Here is a 19,874-nt window from a genome sequence, read left to right as displayed (position 1 = left end):
ATAAATACTTATTTTCGTGAAATTGGATAATTTTAAACATTTTTATTTTGTAAATTACTTAGTAAGCTATGAAAATATCACAGTGGGGTAATAAATAATAATTTTTATTTTACTGTTTTTCAAGATATACAGGGTTTTGAAAAAAAATCTTGGAGAGGGTCGATTTTTTCAAAATTTCACAAGACTATCTTAAAAACCAGTAGAAATAAAGTTCTGAAAATGTCTACACATATTCTAAGGATAATTTGACTAAATACCTATTTCATCGTTTTGTAAACAATTAAGAGAGTTTTGTGAAAAAAAAATTCAAGAAATCGATTTTTAATTTCAAAAATTTTCAAAATGTCCATAACTCAAAAACCAATAAAAACTAAGTTTTAAAACATTTTTTAGAAAGGTTCATTTTTTTTTCACGTTTAACAAGGTATCTCAAAAACCAGTAAAAATAAAATTCCAAAAATCTTTACACATATTCCTGGAATAAATTGACTAGACACCTATTTCAGCGTTTTGCAAGAAATTCACATGGTTTCGAGAAAAAAAATATTTTTGAAAAAAACTATTTTTTTTTACAAAAATTTCACAAAAAGCTATATTTCAAAAACCAGTTAAAATAAAATTTCGAAAAAATCTACACATATTTTTGGTATAATTTGACTAGGTACCTCTTCGAGAGTTTTTCAAAAAATCGATAAGATTTTAATAAAAAAGAAATTTTTGAAGAGATCGATTTTATTTTTCCGAAATTTCATGAAATGCCCATAAACCAAAAACCAGTGAAAAAACATTTTTTTAATTTCTATACCTATCCCTGAATTATTTTAATAAAACACCGGTTTTAGTGTTTTTCAAAAAATTAACAAAGTTTTAAGAAAAGAAAAACATTTTTTGACAAGTGGATTTTTTTTTTTACAAAATGCCTATAACTCAAAAAGGAGTGGCAACAAAATTCTGAAAATTTTGACACATATTCCTGGAACAATTTGACTAGATACCTGTTTCAGCGTTTTTTAAGAAATGTACACAGTTTTAAGAAAAAAACATTTTGGAGAGATTTTTTTTTAAATTTTACAAAATGCCCATAACTCAAAAACCAGTGCAAATAGATTTCGGAAACTTTCTATACATATTCTCGAAGTAATTTAACTAAACACCTATTTATTTTACTTTTACGTATAACTAACGAAGTATTTTGTAGTATAAATAAGCTTTTTTTATCCATTGATTATAAATCATATATTATATAGATTATAAAAAGTTACTGTCATTTATTTAGCCATTGTGATATTTTCATAGCTAAATAACTTACAAAATCAAAATGTTTAAAATGATAAAATTTTATGGAAATAAGTATTTATTTCTAAAACGAGGCTACTTAGGTATCGAAATGAGTTATATTAAACTAAAGGTATTTTAACTATTTAGTAGAAAATGGAATAAAATATAGGGTGTTCCATTAAAAAAAATACTTTTCGCCATTTTAATAAATGAAAGATATTAATTTAATTTTCGATGACCCTGTACAATGCTGATTAAATCAGGCTGTGGAAAATTAATCAAGATGGTCTCTTAAAGTAATGCTTAAAAGTTGAGCTTTTTAGGAACTTAAATAGCTGAGAAATAAACAATTAGTTATCCCTTGGTTTTTAACAAAAAACAGGCAAAAAATTTTTTTTCTCGAAAACCGCCAAAGATAGGTATGGGAAGTATGATTAAAAAAGACTCAAAATGAAACAAGAAATCCAACTACTTGAGAAAAATGCTACGTTACCTTTTTTTCCATATATATATATACCAAGTGATAAATAAGTTTCCAAACTTACAATACAATTTTTTTAGAAACACTTATTTATAAAACACACTAAAATTAAAATAACCTTATAGAACTCCATATTTTTTTATACAGATCAGTTCCTTGCACCTTTTTAATAAAAATAATTATATATTATATTATAGACTTACCCAATTTTTGTTCCCTCTCCAGATCTCATGATTATATTCCCTCTATGTATAAATGATGTATATTTAACATATTCTATATAATGCTAGCTCGTGTCCGTTCTTTATGCAAATTTTTTAAGTTAATGAAATATACAGTATGGGGCATGTAAAACCTTCAGTTCACGGTTTCCCAAGTATTTATTATTCATCCTTTTTTGCCCTTTAAGCCTTTTTTTAACAGGATTCATGTACCCAGCAATTTATAATAATGTGTATCCAGGGATATGCAAAAAAGTGGGACTTTTTCTCGTCAATTAAGTGAGATAGAAAAACAATTCAAAATTCAAGGTATAAAAAAAGGTTTATTTTTGGATTTTTAATCCACAAAAATGTTTTTGTCAATAATGTTGGCTAAACTGTATTCCAAGGTGACCAAATCGAATGTTGAAAATAATAAAATTATTAAATCGATGACTCGAAAACTAAGTTATCATCGTGTTTTCAAATAGAGATCCCTAACGCCAACGCAGAGAAAATAAACTGATGGGTATATTATGTGTTTTGACGTCAAGACGTATTGTTATGTTGACGCACTGATGATCCAAAATACTCAATACATATTGAATAAAAGAATATTATAAGAAAAATGTATCCTATATATAACCTATGTTAATTGAAGGTTTTAAAATTAATGCATATAAATCCCTAATACAATAGCACTCAGCTAAATTAACTACCCAATATCCAATTTCGAACCTAAATTGAATGTTGATTTATGCAATTTAAATGCCTCATGGTCTCGAACTCATTACCGCAATAAATTCGCCGCGAATTAGTCCAAAATAAGCAAAAAAGTGCGGTATTTTTGTTTATAAATCGAGGTAAAAGCACCGCATAAAATTAACGTTACTTTACCTTCACAATACAAAAGGAAAAGAGGAGCTTATTCAGTAAATATAAAGAATTATCTCCGTAAGGATCCTCTTGTACGGCTTTTCCACTTTCTAGACGTTTTAATTTTCCTTTTCTTGCTTCTAACGTTTTTCTTACAAAAAAAAGAAGGCAACGTGTTTAGATTGGATTTCGTAGCAGCAGCGGAAAATGGGAAACATGCTTTTGTTATAATCGAGTTTGTTTTTGTTTTAGAGGAGATAAACTTAACTAAGGTTGTGCTTTATTTTTTTGGACAATGCTAAGACTTAGGAGATTAAGATAATGCTGTAGTTTTTTTTTAATTACTTAAAAAAATTGTCCAAGATTGATAATTTCAGGACAAATTAAGAGTGAAGTATTCGAATTTCTCTCGCTTCAAATTAAAATACTTTAATTTATTACGAGTTAGTTATTAAATTAAATTATTATGACAGAGTTCTAAATAAAGAGTTTTGGTTGATAGTAAATCTGTCCCGTGATTTGAGAATCACACCAAAGCTTCTAATCATAAGACTACTATTAATCAAGGGTGAAGTGTAGTTATCTTTGAAATTTAAATATTTCTTCTTAAAAAATTTGAATCTGTTGGTATAAGGGGACCGTGCCTTGATTTAATGAAAACTTATCTATCTGATCGATAACTAGTTCTAAAAAATAAGTTAAAAAATAAAATCTTTTAAAATTATTAAATATAATGTTCACCAGGGCATGGTCCTTCGTTCATGATTATTTATTCTTTATATGAATGATGTTTTTGACTTGAAGCTAAATGACAAAATAGGTAGTTTGATTTCAATGCTGTCACCTTAAATGCTAGTAAAACTCATTCTATAACAGTTAGTTCTTACAGATCAGGAATTCCTAATAATAATCCTTACATATATCTGACTATAAATAATAAACCTAACATATTATTTACTAATAATTATTTGTTTTATATGTAAAAAAAAATATGCAAGCCTACTGAAACTTGTATTCATATTAATTAATAAATTGTGAAAATGTGTATAGTTATAAATATAGGGATTTTAAATAAGTGTTGTGAACTTAACACAGATGTGTAATTAGGACTAACTTCCTACATGGACTAAAAGAACCTAAAACCTAAAAGAGCCTAACATACATCACATATGGACTTCAAACTAAAAGTGACTAAACTACAAAATGTGGACCGTTATAACCAATATCAACTTGCAACTCACAACAAGTGGTAGTACCGCTTCAAATGTAAGCATGTCTACTTTCATGTATTGTTAACTAGCGTTTTTTTATTGTTAAAAAAAATTGTTAAATAAACACAATGTTAGTCAAATATTTTATTTAAAAGCCAATTTTATGAAGGTCTGAAAATTCGTGGGCCTGAATTACTATTTGTCTATTTTTTTATAAATAATTGGCTTGATTATCAAAAGAAATAAATATTGTAGACAAAGCCAGTAAAATAATTAAAAAAAAAACAAACAAAAAACATTACAGAATAAACATAAAATATAAAAATTTGTATATAGATCTTTGTATAATAAAATCCAAAATATAATTTTATATTTCACTAATTTTTTTTTTAATTTAAATTCGTAATACTTTTTTATTTTTCTTATTAAACAAAAAAAATCCTTTTACAATTAGAATTATACAAATATAGTAAGGTTCTGATAAAGTTTAGCTATATTACATAGAAGTTAAATAATTTAAATAATTACAGTATTAATTAAAGGAGTGAAGCATTTTCATAAAAGTTAAATTGTGCCTGAAAATAGAGATTTTTTTTTAATTTCTAAAAAATTATTTATTTCAAATTTTGTTTTCAGTTTAGTTTTTAAAAATCATATTTTTTTTAAATCAGTATAATATACTTTTATAGTTATTAAGTAAAATATGCGTCAATACCTTATTAGTATTTGCACCACCAATGTCTGTTGGATTCAGGATGAATAAGAAATAAGAAACCGTCTTTAGGCAACCATTTCTTTACATTATATTGACGTTTCGACCTCAATTAGATCATCCTTAGGACACAAAATATTACAGATATTTAAAGTATGGAAAATGCTATATGTTATACATATAAAAACAAAATTAATGATAATATTTACTTAAGATTATTGAATAAAAGTTTTGTAGTTACTAAATCTATGGTTTTTACAGATTAAAAATAAAGAAGAGCGAATTCTTAAAAATTATTGTTATCAAATTATTGTTTATACCTTATATAAATATCTAAATTCATAAATATAAGTACTGCAATAATTAAAATTCTGTCTCAATTGACAATCTAGGTAATTGGCGGCTATGGTATTTCCATAAATAAGAGGGTTATTGAAACTTAGTTGCTGTGAAAACGTATACATAAAAAATCGCATTCTCCTCAAATAGATCTATATTTATTTTTGTTTTCTATATCATTTATTAACGTAGATAACTAATTTATATGTAAGTACCGTAAAATCTGTTTCATTTTTTAATTCGCTCCTGTATATTGTTAATCTGTAACAGTAAAATAGAAAATTTTTAGCGACTAATTTTAAGTAAATATAATCATTAAATTTGTTTGCTGTATATATGGAATAAGTATTTTACAATTTCAAATTCTGTTCCATCACACTAATATGTTTCTGTCTAAGAACATTTAACATAGCGGATTTTTAATGCTTTAAGTCTTTGTAATATTCCTCCTAGAGGTCAAAACGTCGATATAATGTAAAAAAAGCATTGGTGATACAAATAAAATCTTAGGGCATAAAAACTACTGAGACTAATTAATATTATTAACTTAAACGTACTCGCTTTCTTATTTAATCCAATATTTTTTTATGAAATTTCATAAAATTACCTAAAATTAAAAATTTGTTTCATTATAACTGTAAAAATTTAATTAACTACAGCAATAATAAAGTATTTTCTTATGAATCATCGTTACATTTTAATTTATGTAATTTTAATATGCAATTTTAGTTAATAATAATATTATTTTAAATATTTTTAAATTTTATTTTCTGTAATTGCTGTTTTTTTTTAATCTATTCTCCTCGGATCAATAAAATACGTAATTTCTTTAAATGCAATTTTTAAAAATACATGTGTTTACTTTTTTATTAATTATTTTTTTATATAAAAGCTTTTTATCATATAAAGGTTACCTTTATTAACGAATATTATCTTAATTAATTAATTTATGGAAATATTATCTTCCTTAATAGCTTCCTTTCTATATTTTTGCATATTTTAAATAATTTTTTCTTTTCTATTAATCGTTGATACTACTGCAAAGCAAAAAACTAAAATAGAAACAAAATTTAAAAAAGTAAGAATATTCTTAAAGTAAGTAGCAGCTTAAGACATTAAATTTATGAAAAGAGTATCATTTTTAGGAAATCGATTTTTAAAGGCTCAAAATGATTAAGTGATTAATTATATGGCATTAATAGTCTAAAAGAAATTAAAATCCAATTCAATTTTCAATGGAATAAAACAGATTATTAACTTAATTTAATGCAACAAAATTTATTCACTTTTTAATCTAGTATTCCTTTTAAAGGTGTAATATCTAATTTATTTCTACAAGATTAAAACGGTTCCTTTAATCAAAGGATTATTTTTTTAAATAAATAATCCCAGTCATTTCAAAGGCTTGGAATTACAAAGAAAGTCATTAAGTCAGATTCTTTTTTTTATCTCATCCATGTAAATTTTAGTTAATATCCTTATGTCTTAATTAAACACATTTTTTTCGTTTCAATTTAAAGGCCTGAAACCAAATAAATAAAATATTTTCAATACAATTCAGTTTAAGAGATTGAAAATACCAAGTATAGCGTTTCAAGGAATTAGGCCAGTTTTTTTTTCATTCTATTAATTTTTTTAAATAATGTAATTCTATTTTTAAGCTCGCATTTACCAAGTAATTATTTTTATAGGATTAATTTAAAAAAAGCCTTTTAAATACAGTTCCCATTCCTATTATCCTATAAATCTTTTCCTAAAATTAGGACGGATTTATTTTTAACTTAGAAGAAAAACTTATTTTAAATCCAATTAGTTATTTTAGGTTTTAAATCACCAAGTGAATCTATCCATATCGTGAAGACAAATTCTATTTTCTAACCCAAGAAAATTTGGTTACAAGCCAAATTCAACTTCGGGACTTAAAACGAGAAACTAAATAAAATCAAAACAGGATACAATAGCAAAACTTAAATATGACAAAACAAGAAAAGCAAAACTAATAAATTTCCTCTAAGCATTATACACATTTCAGCTTGGTTCTAAATCAACAAACATTCATTCATCGAAAACTCACCGTGTGTATTTTCTTACAACATTCCAGAGTTCGAGAAAAGCGTGGATCGCACCGAATCAAAACATCCGACGTATATGCTGACTTCAAAGAGAAATAAATATTATTAGCTTTTATTATAACTTGGAAATATGAACGAAGTTATTTGGGTCAAGTATGGAGCATCGGAATACCGGTCAAGTGCAACAAATTGTGTGCCAGACATATCCAAATTTATTTATTTATGCATAAGTTAACTTAAGGTTTTTAAAGAAATATATATGAGAACTTATAGGGGTTATAATATAGTAACTTAATACATTGACACCTTATTAATATTCCCATTCCATGTATAAATGAATGTTAATTGTTGAGGCGTACCAAACTTGCTTTAACTGTCGCCATTGTGTAAACGAACTAAGCGTAAAACTTCTCCATTGGAACAGCAAAGAATCAGGGTAATTTCCACACTTTCATCGCGCTTTTGAGTATTATATTGGTGAAAATTAAATACCCTTATTATATAAACATTATAAAGCCTTGATGAGGGTGAATCAACCACAATGGAAAATGTCGCTTTTGTTCCAAAATTCATGGATAAAAAAATGTGCGTGAATTGCACCGAATCAAAACATTCGACGTATAGGCTGACTTCAAAGAGAAATAAATATTATAAGCCTTTACTATAACTTGGAAATATGAACGAAGTTATTTGGGTCAAGTATGAAACATCGGAATACCGGTCAAGTGCAATAAATTATGAGCCAGACTTATCCAGATTGGTTTGTTTCTGATTAAATTAATTTGATGTTTTTAAAGAAATGCACATGAAAACCTAATGTTAATATCTTGATACCTATTAACATTCTGCTTTCATATATAAATGAATCTTAATTATCGAGGCGCGGAAAACTCGCTTTAAGTGCTGGCATTATGCAAACGAACTAAGCGTAAAACTTTTCCATGAGAACAGCAAAGAATCAGGGTAATTTCCACACTTCCACCGCTCCTTTGAGTATTATATCGGTGAAAATTAAACACCCTTATTATCCATTATGAAGCCTTGGCGGAGTTGAATCAACCTCGATGGAAAATGTCGCTTTTGTTCCAAGGTTTATGAATAAAAAAAGAAGTTGTTCAGTATTTACTAGCTAATTTTTTAGCTTTTAGTCTTTATATATTTCCAAATATATCCAGCCGATAAAATTGTACGGTGGTAAGCTTATCAAAATGTTGGCGCCCCTCGTTTTAAGAATTTATGAATATATTTTGAAAGGATTGTATGAATAATGTATATAAAGTAATATATTACTCGAGCTGCTGAATCTGTGATAATTCCTTACCGCACGAGGAACGAGCAATTTATTTCCATATCTTTCAATTCCTTGTAAGACGCCATCGCCATGAAAATTGAATGAGACGCAGTCGAATAGTTTTTATTATGGTAAGTTTTGATAAAGATAAATGTGTTATTATCGGTTTTGTTTGGTTTATTTTTTTATATGAAAAAAATTATTTATTTTTTATTAGAATATCGATTTTTTAGAAGAACAGATAAAAGTCGAGTTTTTTTAATAGCAATCCTTCCTTTCCTCGTCTGACTATTTATTTTATATTTGCTTTGGTTAAACAGCTTTTGTATTTTTTTTTCTTGTTCATTATTTATTAGTTTAATAATAATAATAAATGTCTTTTATTCAAAATTTACAGATGTAGTTAACAATGATAATATTCTATAATTAAGTACCCGAGAAGCAGGGCGCAGTCTAGCTAAGACAGATCCCCACTGAACCCTACTCGACGGTCATAAACTTAACCTACAATATAAGGATTAACTCTATTAAATTGATTAAATACCTAAATAAAGAACAAAATATATATATAATTTAAATAAATATTAAATAGCTAAATATAAAATTAAAAAAAAATGCTTAAAATAAAATAAATAATTAAAGGCCTAAATTACGAGTTGAAGGTTAAATGTAAAAGATATTTCTTAAACTTTGATTTAAATGACTGCTGATCTAAAGTTGACAATTCAGTTGGTAGGTTATTGTAGAGTTTAATGGCATTGTACGTAAAAGAACGTTGAAACGTTGGAGTCAAATAAGGAGGAAGTATCATCCTCTCAGAAAATCGGATCACTCTTGTGTGAATATTTGAACGAGTAACAAATTTATTCCGTAAAGTAGAGGGAAGGGACGGGTTTAATAAAACTTTAAATAAAAAATTACCAGTGTGCAACTCTCTGCGCCTGTCTATCCTCAACCAGTTATGCTCTTTAAATGTGTGTGAAATGTGATAGTATTTTCGTAATCCAAATATTAGCCATGAGCAAGTATTTTGAACTTTCTGAATACGATTTTTATCTGCAATGTCTAAGCAAGGGCCATAAATAAAATCACAGTAGTTGAAGTTGGACAGGACCAAAGACTCACAAAGCATTTTCATCAAATAAAAACTAAGAACCTGATGACTATTATATAAAATTTTTAACGATAAAATAAATTCTGAATTAACAATTTAACATATTCGCGAAACCTCAACTCAGTATACAAGACAATACCTAAATTTTTTGCACGATCCATCTTGGGAGAGAAACATCATTTAATAAGATATTTACATTTTTTTAAAGAAAATCTTTATTAGGTCCAAAAATCATAACATTTGATTTATGAAGGTTGAGTTTTAGATTATGGCAAGAAGAAAGCTGGTTAAGTAAATTCAGGTCTTGGTTTATTAAAGATGCACGCAAATAATCCTGATAATGGAAGTGAAGATAAACCTGAGTACATCGGCAAAAGCTCTCAGTTTACAGTACTTTAATGACTTAAGTATATCTGAGGTGTAGATTATGAATAATTATGGTCCCAGGATTGACCCTTTAGGTATGCCTGATAAAAATCTAGTTTCCTTGAAAAAAGAATTATTTGAAAATATTTTTTTAAATCTGTTATGAAGGTATGATTTATTCAACATCATTGAACCATTATCAACAGGATTATATAAATTGTAAAAGAGCCACGTCACAAAAATGACTGGCACCTAACTGATACATAGTTTCTGATATTTTTTACTGGGCGTTATATGGTATTACATAATTATCACATTCGTAAAGAATATAAAAGAAAATAATTCTTTCTTACAATATCATTTTAGATAAAAAATATAACACATAATAAAATTATAGCAACCACAAAAAAATTACATTTAGAATAAAACTAATCATTCAAATCAAAAAAGTCAAAGCGTGTAGATTTTCCAAAATCTACTGCTGCCTTCTTCAATTTATCAATGTGATAAAATGATGATAAATATAAACTCCATAGAATAACTTGACATAATTTTAGAAAATAGACGAAGCCCTTAATGAGACGAATAATAACAAAGAACCATATTCTTCCATGAATGCTTAAAGAATGTAACCTAAAAATTAAAGAAAAACTACGGGAGCTTTTTAAGAGATATCTGATAAATGGAGTAATACCAGAAGGGAATTCTATCCACCTCAAGAACTATCGGCCTATTAGCCATATGTGAATTATTCAGAAGATTTGTGACAAACTCGAACAACGGTTTGAATTATAACAGAAAGCAGGATTCAGAAAAGCTTTTAGCAAAATCGAATATCTGCAGACATCGGATCATTGAGAAGAATACTTTTACTTTATAACTTACATTACATTAAACCTCATCATTATAATAATAATAATAATAATAATAATAATAATAATACTAATCTTTATTTAGCATAAATAGCTACATACAAAAACAAGAAATTTCCCAAAAAATTAATAAAAATAAAAATACATGTAATATTAATAATAATGTTCATAAACCTAATTCAACAACATATTTAGGCAGCCAGAGTACCATATAAGTAAGCTATAAATATATCAAATCAAATGAAATGCTGGGTATCCCGATCTCCGACCCTTGCCAAGCCCCGGTTTTACCAGGAACAGCAAAAAAAATCTAATTATACGATAAAATTATAAAGTGAATATCAACGGAGGAGTTAGGAGATATTATCTCGCGAATGACCTTTACCTTAGAGCTTGAAGATGTATTTAGCAAACTCAGCTAGTGCGACCAATTTATTATTTGCTCAAGACGAGAAGGGACTAAAAGAAATAATGAAAAACCTAAAGCTAGAACTAATACACCAACTATTCAGGGACAGTCAAAATAAAAAGTAGAAAAAATAGTTTGTCAAACTATTAATAAACCGTGAAATCATATAAAAAAAGTATTTAAAGTATTTTCGAATTAGGAAGAAGTTTTGATGGTATTATATAGCTGAAGATTTGCAAGATAAGTATATTTTGTTTATATTTTTAATTTAATTTAATTTTACTTTAATTACCTTGATAACGGTAGTAGATATATCTACCGAAACGTTACTTCAAATTAGGTATTTTTTAAAAAGTAAGTCTTCAAGTTGTTTTTATCGTTTTTTAATTTTAATATTCATAACAAAGTTAGGTAGGATAATGAAAAGAAAAAACGAGCTCAGAGATTAATTGATTAAACCTCAGCTCCTAGGTATATAAAAAATCTATTATACCTCAAGTAAATTATTGTATTTAAAACATATTGAACTTAAATTAAATTAAGTATATCGAACGGTATCATTACAGATTTGAGTTCATATTTCTTTTAATTACTTGAATAAGTCTTAATAATTTTTTGAGCGTGTAAATTGATTTTTGCTATAAGTGACGTAATACCCAATAAAATATGTAACTCATAAAAAGTAGAGTCGTACATATACCTCGGACTATCGATAAACCCTAACAAAACATAAAAAGGCATAGAAATAGAGAAACGAATCAGATTAGGATGGGCGGCATATGGAAAGCTAAAACATGTCCTAGACAAAAATTTAGCCCTAAGACCAAAATAAAAAATCTACCATTGAGGATCCTCCTTGTGGTAATATAAGGCGCGCTTGGATAATGAAAAAGAAAACAATTCAAAAAATGCAAGTACATCAAAGAGCCATCGAAAGAAAATTATCAAAAATAAATCTAAAAGATGGAAAAACAAAGAAATGGATCAGAGAGAGAGTACCCATGTACAAGATATTAGCCAAAGAATAATCACCCTTAAATGGATCTGGGCAAGCCACGTGGCTCGACATTCATAATATTAAGGTAAAATGATAAGATGGTGATCATGAGGAGAGAAAAGAAACGCTTAAACTTCCCTAGGGAAGATTTAAACAGAGATAGTATAATGATCTGAAAAAGGTGAAGGCTTGGTATTAAATAGCACATATATGAGAGAGGCCTATACTTAAAGAGAGAAAATGATATAAAATGGTACATGAGACACATTTCGACCCTAAGCAGTTATTGCCATTTCAGATGCATACCAATCCTTATTTGTTAAGTACGAGGGATTCCTATTAACAAAAGTGGCCATTGCCATAAAATATCGACTTGTTACTCTGACCTCACTTCACAAAGTGGCACTGTAACATCATTTCAACTAAGAATGGTCTATATTATCATCCCCTCAATGCCAAAACCACGAATGTGCAAATTTTCAATTTTTCGCCTTTATGTCAAAATAACGAATTAAATAAAAAAATTAACAATCAATATAAATTTAATTTGCAACTCGAACAGTGACCAATTCTAATTATACGTCAGCACTCTAAAAAAAAGGTGTATTTTTAGTGTTCATTCCAATATTAAATGGGGGTTTTCTCAAAACTACAAGGTTTTGACATTGGAGGGACATTATGCTTAACGATTCTCTGCTACGTCATAATTATATTAGTCGCTAAGTCTTGATGATTCCCAATCACAAATTCCATGCGTTTATTGTATTATTCAGTATTGAATCAATATTAACCTACAAGACCCATTAGGTTATTTTAGTTTTGTTTCCACTAAGGCAAAACTAGTTTTAGTTACAAAGTTTGCTATCCTTGTTGTTTGTACCGTTTCCTACGATTTCCAATATTTGGGTCGTTTTGGTAGACCTTAACTTTTATAAAGCCCACACTTACCTGTTTACGGTCAAAAACGTTCTCTGTCGAGTGTCGTTGCAAGGTCGACTATTCATGCATTTCTTAACTGTCGGAGCCACATTTTATCAGGGGTCCAGTAGTTTTTTGGTACCAAAAAATGGCCTGCTCAAACAAGGCGTATTAGACGGGACAAAAATTAGCATCAAATCGCATTAACACTATTTCCAAATATAAATACACACAATATACCATACTATTCATTCAATGATAATAATGTTGTTTTAAAGCAACTATTAAACATACCGCCGACCTTAAAATAACCCACTTATTTTACTAAACAAAAGGAAAAATGCTAATACTCATAGATAATAAAAATAAAATAAGAAATTAAATATAATAAAATAAAATACACTTGAATAATTTAATAACTTTTTTGTACTGTGAAAACTAAGCAAAAGACATAATTTAGACGTAGGTCTTTGTAAAATACCATTAGAAGTCTTAATTATGTACACTTAAAAACACCCTCAGCTCCTGGATGAGTTTGCAAAATTCTCGCCAAAAGACAACGCAGTAGTGAAAAATACCAATTTTAAATAAAATTACCAATTTAAAAAAAAATAAATAAATTAAGCCACCTCAGCAATTCAGTTAACTCATATTTTATCTGAGGACCTGCCATGATGGTATCGCCATCAGAAAGAGCATCGTCCACGTACATATCATTTAAGAGCACCTTAGATGTGCGAATTATGGTGAGCTACATCCAATTTCGTAAATCCGCTCTTGAGTATACGAAAAACTATTCGGTAAAACTAACAATAAAACACTAGATATTAACCACATAAAAATAAACAAACTTTCATAATAATTCCTGATATTACTAGTTATCTTCACAGAGAAATTCAATCCCAATAATAACTCAAGCGGTCAGTTTCAATCAAAAGTAAAAAAACAGAGATTCATCCAGAAATGAAAGGTGAGTGAATTTTTTTCCAATGGATTCCAGATTAACTACACATGGCATATCGGACTGACACGATTGAATTGGATTTTTATCCTTCGTGTGTTACTGGAGCAAAAATGTTTTTCCTTTCATTTTTCATGAATAATGCCGCAATGCCCTTCGTATAAGATGGAAAGAAGCTATAAAGTCTCTTGGGGTCATAGCTTTTCTTTAGCGGCAAGGAAGTTAAGAAATGGCGGTTAATCAGTTTATTTGGTATTTTATAGGTCGTAAGACATTATCTGAACGTTCCAGGAATATATATGATTTAATATTTATAGTTAGGTAATTTATGTTTATATTGTTTAGTTGTAAATCAACCATCTTTTTGTCAAGCTTGAATATATTTTTAACTTTCTTAAACTTCAAGGGTTTATAATTTATTAATTTTTTTAACTATTGATTTAATGTATAATTCAATAGTAATCTGTCGTCTTGTCATTTTTTACTTTTTCTCACCTGCTTTTTTTATTGTTCACGGTTTAACCAATTTTACCTTCAAGTACTTTAATTTCTTCTTATTAGCGTTATTTTTAATAAATATATACTTATTGCTTTTAATCGTTCTGCTTTTTTTTCTCGTTGTTTCTCTTCGCCTTCTTTTCTTGTCTCATTCTTGTTTTTTTGCTTATGATAAAAGAAATAGAAATCAAAATTAAGCTTATGATATCTCAAATTAAGTTCAAAATTTTTTTCTGGAATTTTCTTAAACTTAAACTTGAGTAACATTAGAAAAATAAATCATTAAATTAAAAAAAAAACTAAATATTAAAATAACAAACTAATAACAAGCTAAGGCATAATTATAATAGCCAAACATTCTAGTCATAGAACGAGAAATTTAGTTTATATAATAGTTCAAGAGCTTGAGACAGGATAGTTTAATATCCTAGTATCCAAAGACTTTAAAGACTAAGAACTAGAATTATGAAATTTAGCAATTGAAGTCCAATAGGATTATATTTCACATTCGAAAATTTATTGAAATACTATGCCACTATAGTTATACAAAACTTGGCAATTGAAAAAGACTAAAAATCAATTGTGTTAGAGGGAAGAGCTTTATTGCAGATATTTAGAGATTAAAATCCATGGTCGTAGTCAATAAACGTAAGAATAAAGGCTCCAGTTAATTGAAAGAATACTATAGAAATTTATTATGATAAATTCATATGCTCTAGACCAAAAAAACCAGAAGAACCTTAGAGTATAACCTTAGAAAGTGATAAAAGCGTAATATATCCTGTATCGTTGGAATTATTTAATAGTTATTTTAGGAACAAAGGACTTCTTTTGACAGAATTAGTAAATGAAATTGACAAATCTAAAATTAAGTGATTTTACACTATTTATTATTCTAACCTTAAAAAGTGATTACAGAGATAGAGATTTCTAGAAATGAGACTGCTTAAAAGAGACTGACGAGATCCAAGGATTTCTAAGGATCTTGATGATTTAAGAATTAATTTATTAAAGTCTGCATATCTGTAATAAAAAGTGGTAAGTCAAAATGAAAAAATATATTTATATAAATTTTAACAAAAATTTCAATACAAACCTAAAGTGATATAAACATATAAAGTGATATAAACTGTAAGTAAAATGACATTTTTTATATTTTCCATGTGGTTAAAGACATTTCTTATATATTTCAGACCTTTGAAGTAATTTTTAATTTTATTCCAGAGATTTGAAGTCACTTTGTAGTCTGGGTTACTGATATATATTTTTGAGTCATTAGGCATCGGCCGTAATTTCCTGCCAGACAGACAAAATCACGGTATTTCTTTTCAAAATATTTAAACTCAAATTTTTTATATATTCCAGATTTTTTATTCCTTGCAACTCCAAATCATTCCTTATATATCTCAAATCTTTGAATTCATTTTCTATTTTATAAGGGCATATTAAATAAATTCTATATTCAAGGCACATTTCTTCTAGACATCCGTCTCTCGCGTATTTGATATAACTTTTCATACTATCCGGGAATTTGTCAGCCATTTCGAATATATTTCGGACATAGACTTTTTCATATGATTTTCCTCGTCCAGATGTGTTCAAGTTTTTTTTTCTTTAATTTCTTCTGTACTGTGTGGATTAATAAAATTAAAAAGAAAACATATTTTTTTATATCTCCTTGACTCAAATAAATTATTTATAATAAACTTATATGATAATTTACGCAATTATATATACTTGGCAATGAATGCTCCCCCTAATATTCTTACTTTCTAGGACTGTAGCATTAGTTTTGCATAAATACTTCACAACCGCCCCTAAATTTACCATATTTCCTGGCCTGACCCGTGTTTTGTACTTTGCCACACCATTGGGGTAACAGTGTACCATTTGCATAATTTAAGCAAACTAAATAATCACACGTTTTATTTCAAAAATGTATTTAGGATATTGAATTATTATATGGAAAGCTTTACTTAGAAGCAATTTTAAGAATTCAAAATAAAATAAAAATACCTATGCTCGGCAGACCAAAATCAATGATAACTGAAACTTAGAATACTATCTGAATTTTGAAATTGAATTAATTTAAAATTACATGATAAAATTATAATTTTATTAGAAAATTTAATTCTTATCTATTTTTCCCTTTGTTTTTCTTCTCAGGGCAACATTATTTATCACAAAATTTTCCTAAACCCAAAATCGCAATCCGAGCTTCGCGAGAACTTTAAAGGGGATTATTGCGTCGCCTTTGAACCGTTGTATTTCTAGGGCTAAATTAAATAGTTTATAACTGGGAAGTAGTGATTTAGTTTTCACAAGGGCTCTGCAAACTCGCCCTGATTGTTTCTGTAAAGTTTACTTAGAATCCTGGCATTATTTATTGTATCATTGTAGTTAAGAAGTGTCGTTCCAGAAATAATTGTTTTTCTTGAAGAGATAATTTTACTAGGATAAATGTTTTGTTATTATATTAAAAAAACATACGGTTTGAAACAGTGAACCGGTAGAAATGCTCATAAACTGTTTTTCCATTATTTTAAAAAACATGTTCGGAAAGGTGGTATTTAAGTACGTATTATTATATTAAATTAATATACTTAAGGTACGTTTAAATTTACCAAAGGCGATATTTTATAACTACCATATTTTTTTAAACTTTTGTCAATTTTTCTTAAATTAATCTTGTCTGAAAGTTACTATATATATTCAGGATTTGTTTTTGTCTTTTATGTTTTAATTTTCTGTTATTTCCGTTTTATTAAAATTTTTCATTTATTCTAGGTTTTTTTTATTTTTTCAATGTTATTTTTCTTAATTTTTTTTTTACTATTGTTTTTCCTTTTCTAATTTTTAATCATAAGTTAAAAATTGTAGTGATATTTATCGGTCCAGCAAATTGATATTTTTTTTTATATGTATAACTTTTAAGACGATTATCGCAATTTTTTTTACATCTTTTATAAGTTTATTAGGAGTTTATAATTTTCATTATTTTTGACTTAATGGGGATAACTTTTGGTTAACAAAAATAAATTACGAGACAGTTTTACCACTAATCAAAACTCTTTATTTTTACTCTCGACACGTGTTTCGCTAACGACGTTAGCATCTTCGGGAGATGATTAAAAAGTGGTTTTAAAACAGATAACTGGTTAAAAAAAACACTGTAAGTAATTTGATTTCAAAGATGAAGTATTAAGTATATTAACTGTTTTAAAACCAGTTTTTAATCTTCTCCCGAAGATGCTAACGTCGTTAGCGAAACACGTGTCCAGAGTAACAATACGAAAGAATAAAAGAGTTTTGATTATAGTGGTAAAACTGTCTCGTAATTTGACTTATTACATTTCTTATTACTTGATGCAGTATATTTAGTTAAAAAAAACATTATTAAAGCATTATTAGTAGAATTAACTAAAGCGATTTAGTTATACTTACTAAGCTACTGACGACAGTGATGACTAAGTGGCTTTAGTTATTTGAAATAAAGCCCTTAGTAACTTTAAATAACAATTTATTAAGGTCTAGCAATCCCATTTAGTAAAGGTTAGTTGTGAGTTTATTTAATGATATCTTTTTGTATTATTGTAATAACAAGGTGCTTTAGTTATTTCTATGAAGAAAATTTCTGTGGTTACTAGACGGTTTGTAATTTTAAATAACCAGTATTATTGATTTAAATAAAGCAATTAGTGATAATAAATAATATATATTCTTAGTTGTACTAAACTTTTTAGTGAAATTTACCATATTGCCTTATTTAAATTCCTTAGTTTATTTAGGTTTAAGCACAGGGTGTCTCAAATTCGAGGCTCACCATTCTGTAAAAGCAAGGTCGGTTAAATTAGGCCAAAGCTGTGCAAGCTGATGCTCAATGAAAAGCGGTTTAGAAATTTGAAATATTCCAAATTTGCACTATGTTGGCTTTTTTTTGGGATATTTCAAATTTCTAAACGGCACTTGAACGTCAATTTACTCAATTTTGACTTGATTCAATCAACCTATTGTGTCTATTAGGGGTTTCCAAGATGGCAATGCCATTATACATATTCTCACCATCAGCTCACATCATCATTGAGAACTTCTGCGTGTCATAAATAAAATACCAATTTGTTTTAACGAACTCGTTTTATTTCTCCAAGATAAGTTATTATTATTTATGCAAGGTAAAGGTGCATTGGTCCATAAAACAAACATTTCGTAAAAATTATTGTGGTTATTCGCCCTTTCCCAAACTTCAAAACAGAAATTTGCTCTTCGGATTTCATAGCCTTTCTGATATTTGGGTGATGATGTATGGTATTTGTATTTTTTTAGTGTGCGCAATATTATACTATGATTTTTTCCTATAACTTCTCCAAGAGTTCCGTTACTAATTCCTTTATTTTTTTAACATGAAATAACATTTCAAAATCTGAATTATTTTCTCCAACTCTTGCATTTGCTAATTACTGTATCCTTAGTCTTAAAGTTATTAACAATATTCTACATTGTTGCTTTACATGGAAAATTCCTACATATCAAGGAAATTCGGAGAGAACATCTCGGAGACTTTTCAAAATTTCTCTTAGTGTAATAATTATTCATACTGACCACTAAATAAATAGATGACAAAACTTTGACATAACATACGGATAAATTAGGCTGGTAGTTTCATATTTTGTTTTTTTTTTCAGGTAAATTCTACATCGCTTATTAAAAAGTAATGAAATTTGGTAGGATGAAAAAAACATTTGAAAATATCATAATTTATTTGGACCTGCCTATGACCAGCTTAGCGATGCATCACCCGGTATATTTAATTCGAATATTGACTTAACCTTAAAAAGAGTGGCTTAAGACATATTTGTCAAATATTCGATTTTCAATATTTATTTCATGTTTTGATGCTACTACTATTGTTAATTTTTTTATAATTTAAATATTCTCTTACAACCCAATAGAATAACCTTCTCAATCTGTTCTTGGCAAGCAATAACAAAACAACGAAAAAACTTTTAAAATTAGACAACTCCAAAAAAAAGCCACCATTAATAAAATCTAAAAAAAAAGCCTCAATACTTACTTAATCGACCATTAAAAATACTTATTTCAGTCCGAAAAGCCCGTATAGTGAAAAGCGGGCGCCTAAAATTCCGCACGTTTATTTTTACCTACGTCGCGATGATCCGAACCCGTTCCGAAACGAATCTGGCACAACGAAACGGACGGCTCTGGATCGTCGCGTATCCAGAACTACCGGCGGCGAAGCTCCGACCTGGCGTCGCCGTCGG

At 27.8% G+C, this 19,874-nt stretch overlaps 1 protein-coding gene across 2 annotated transcripts in view; it reads right to left on the bottom strand.

Moving 5' to 3' along the window:
* The window catches only part of LOC126736516 (receptor-type tyrosine-protein phosphatase kappa), a 64,534-nt gene extending 44,660 nt beyond the window's left edge, over positions 1-19,874 (bottom strand). The window contains exon 1 of one of the 2 annotated variants that reach the window (XM_050440904.1): positions 19,667-19,874. The gene's annotated coding sequence lies outside the window, so the exon portion shown is untranslated. The remainder of the gene's footprint in view (positions 1-19,666) is intronic. The other variant, XM_050440903.1, reaches the window with a different exon arrangement.

The sequence above is a fragment of the Anthonomus grandis genome, chromosome 5 (assembly GCF_022605725.1).
Source record: "Anthonomus grandis grandis chromosome 5, icAntGran1.3, whole genome shotgun sequence".
In the NCBI taxonomy this organism is placed as follows: Eukaryota; Metazoa; Arthropoda; class Insecta; order Coleoptera; family Curculionidae; genus Anthonomus; species Anthonomus grandis.
This window is presented reverse-complemented; position numbering and strand designations above follow the sequence as displayed.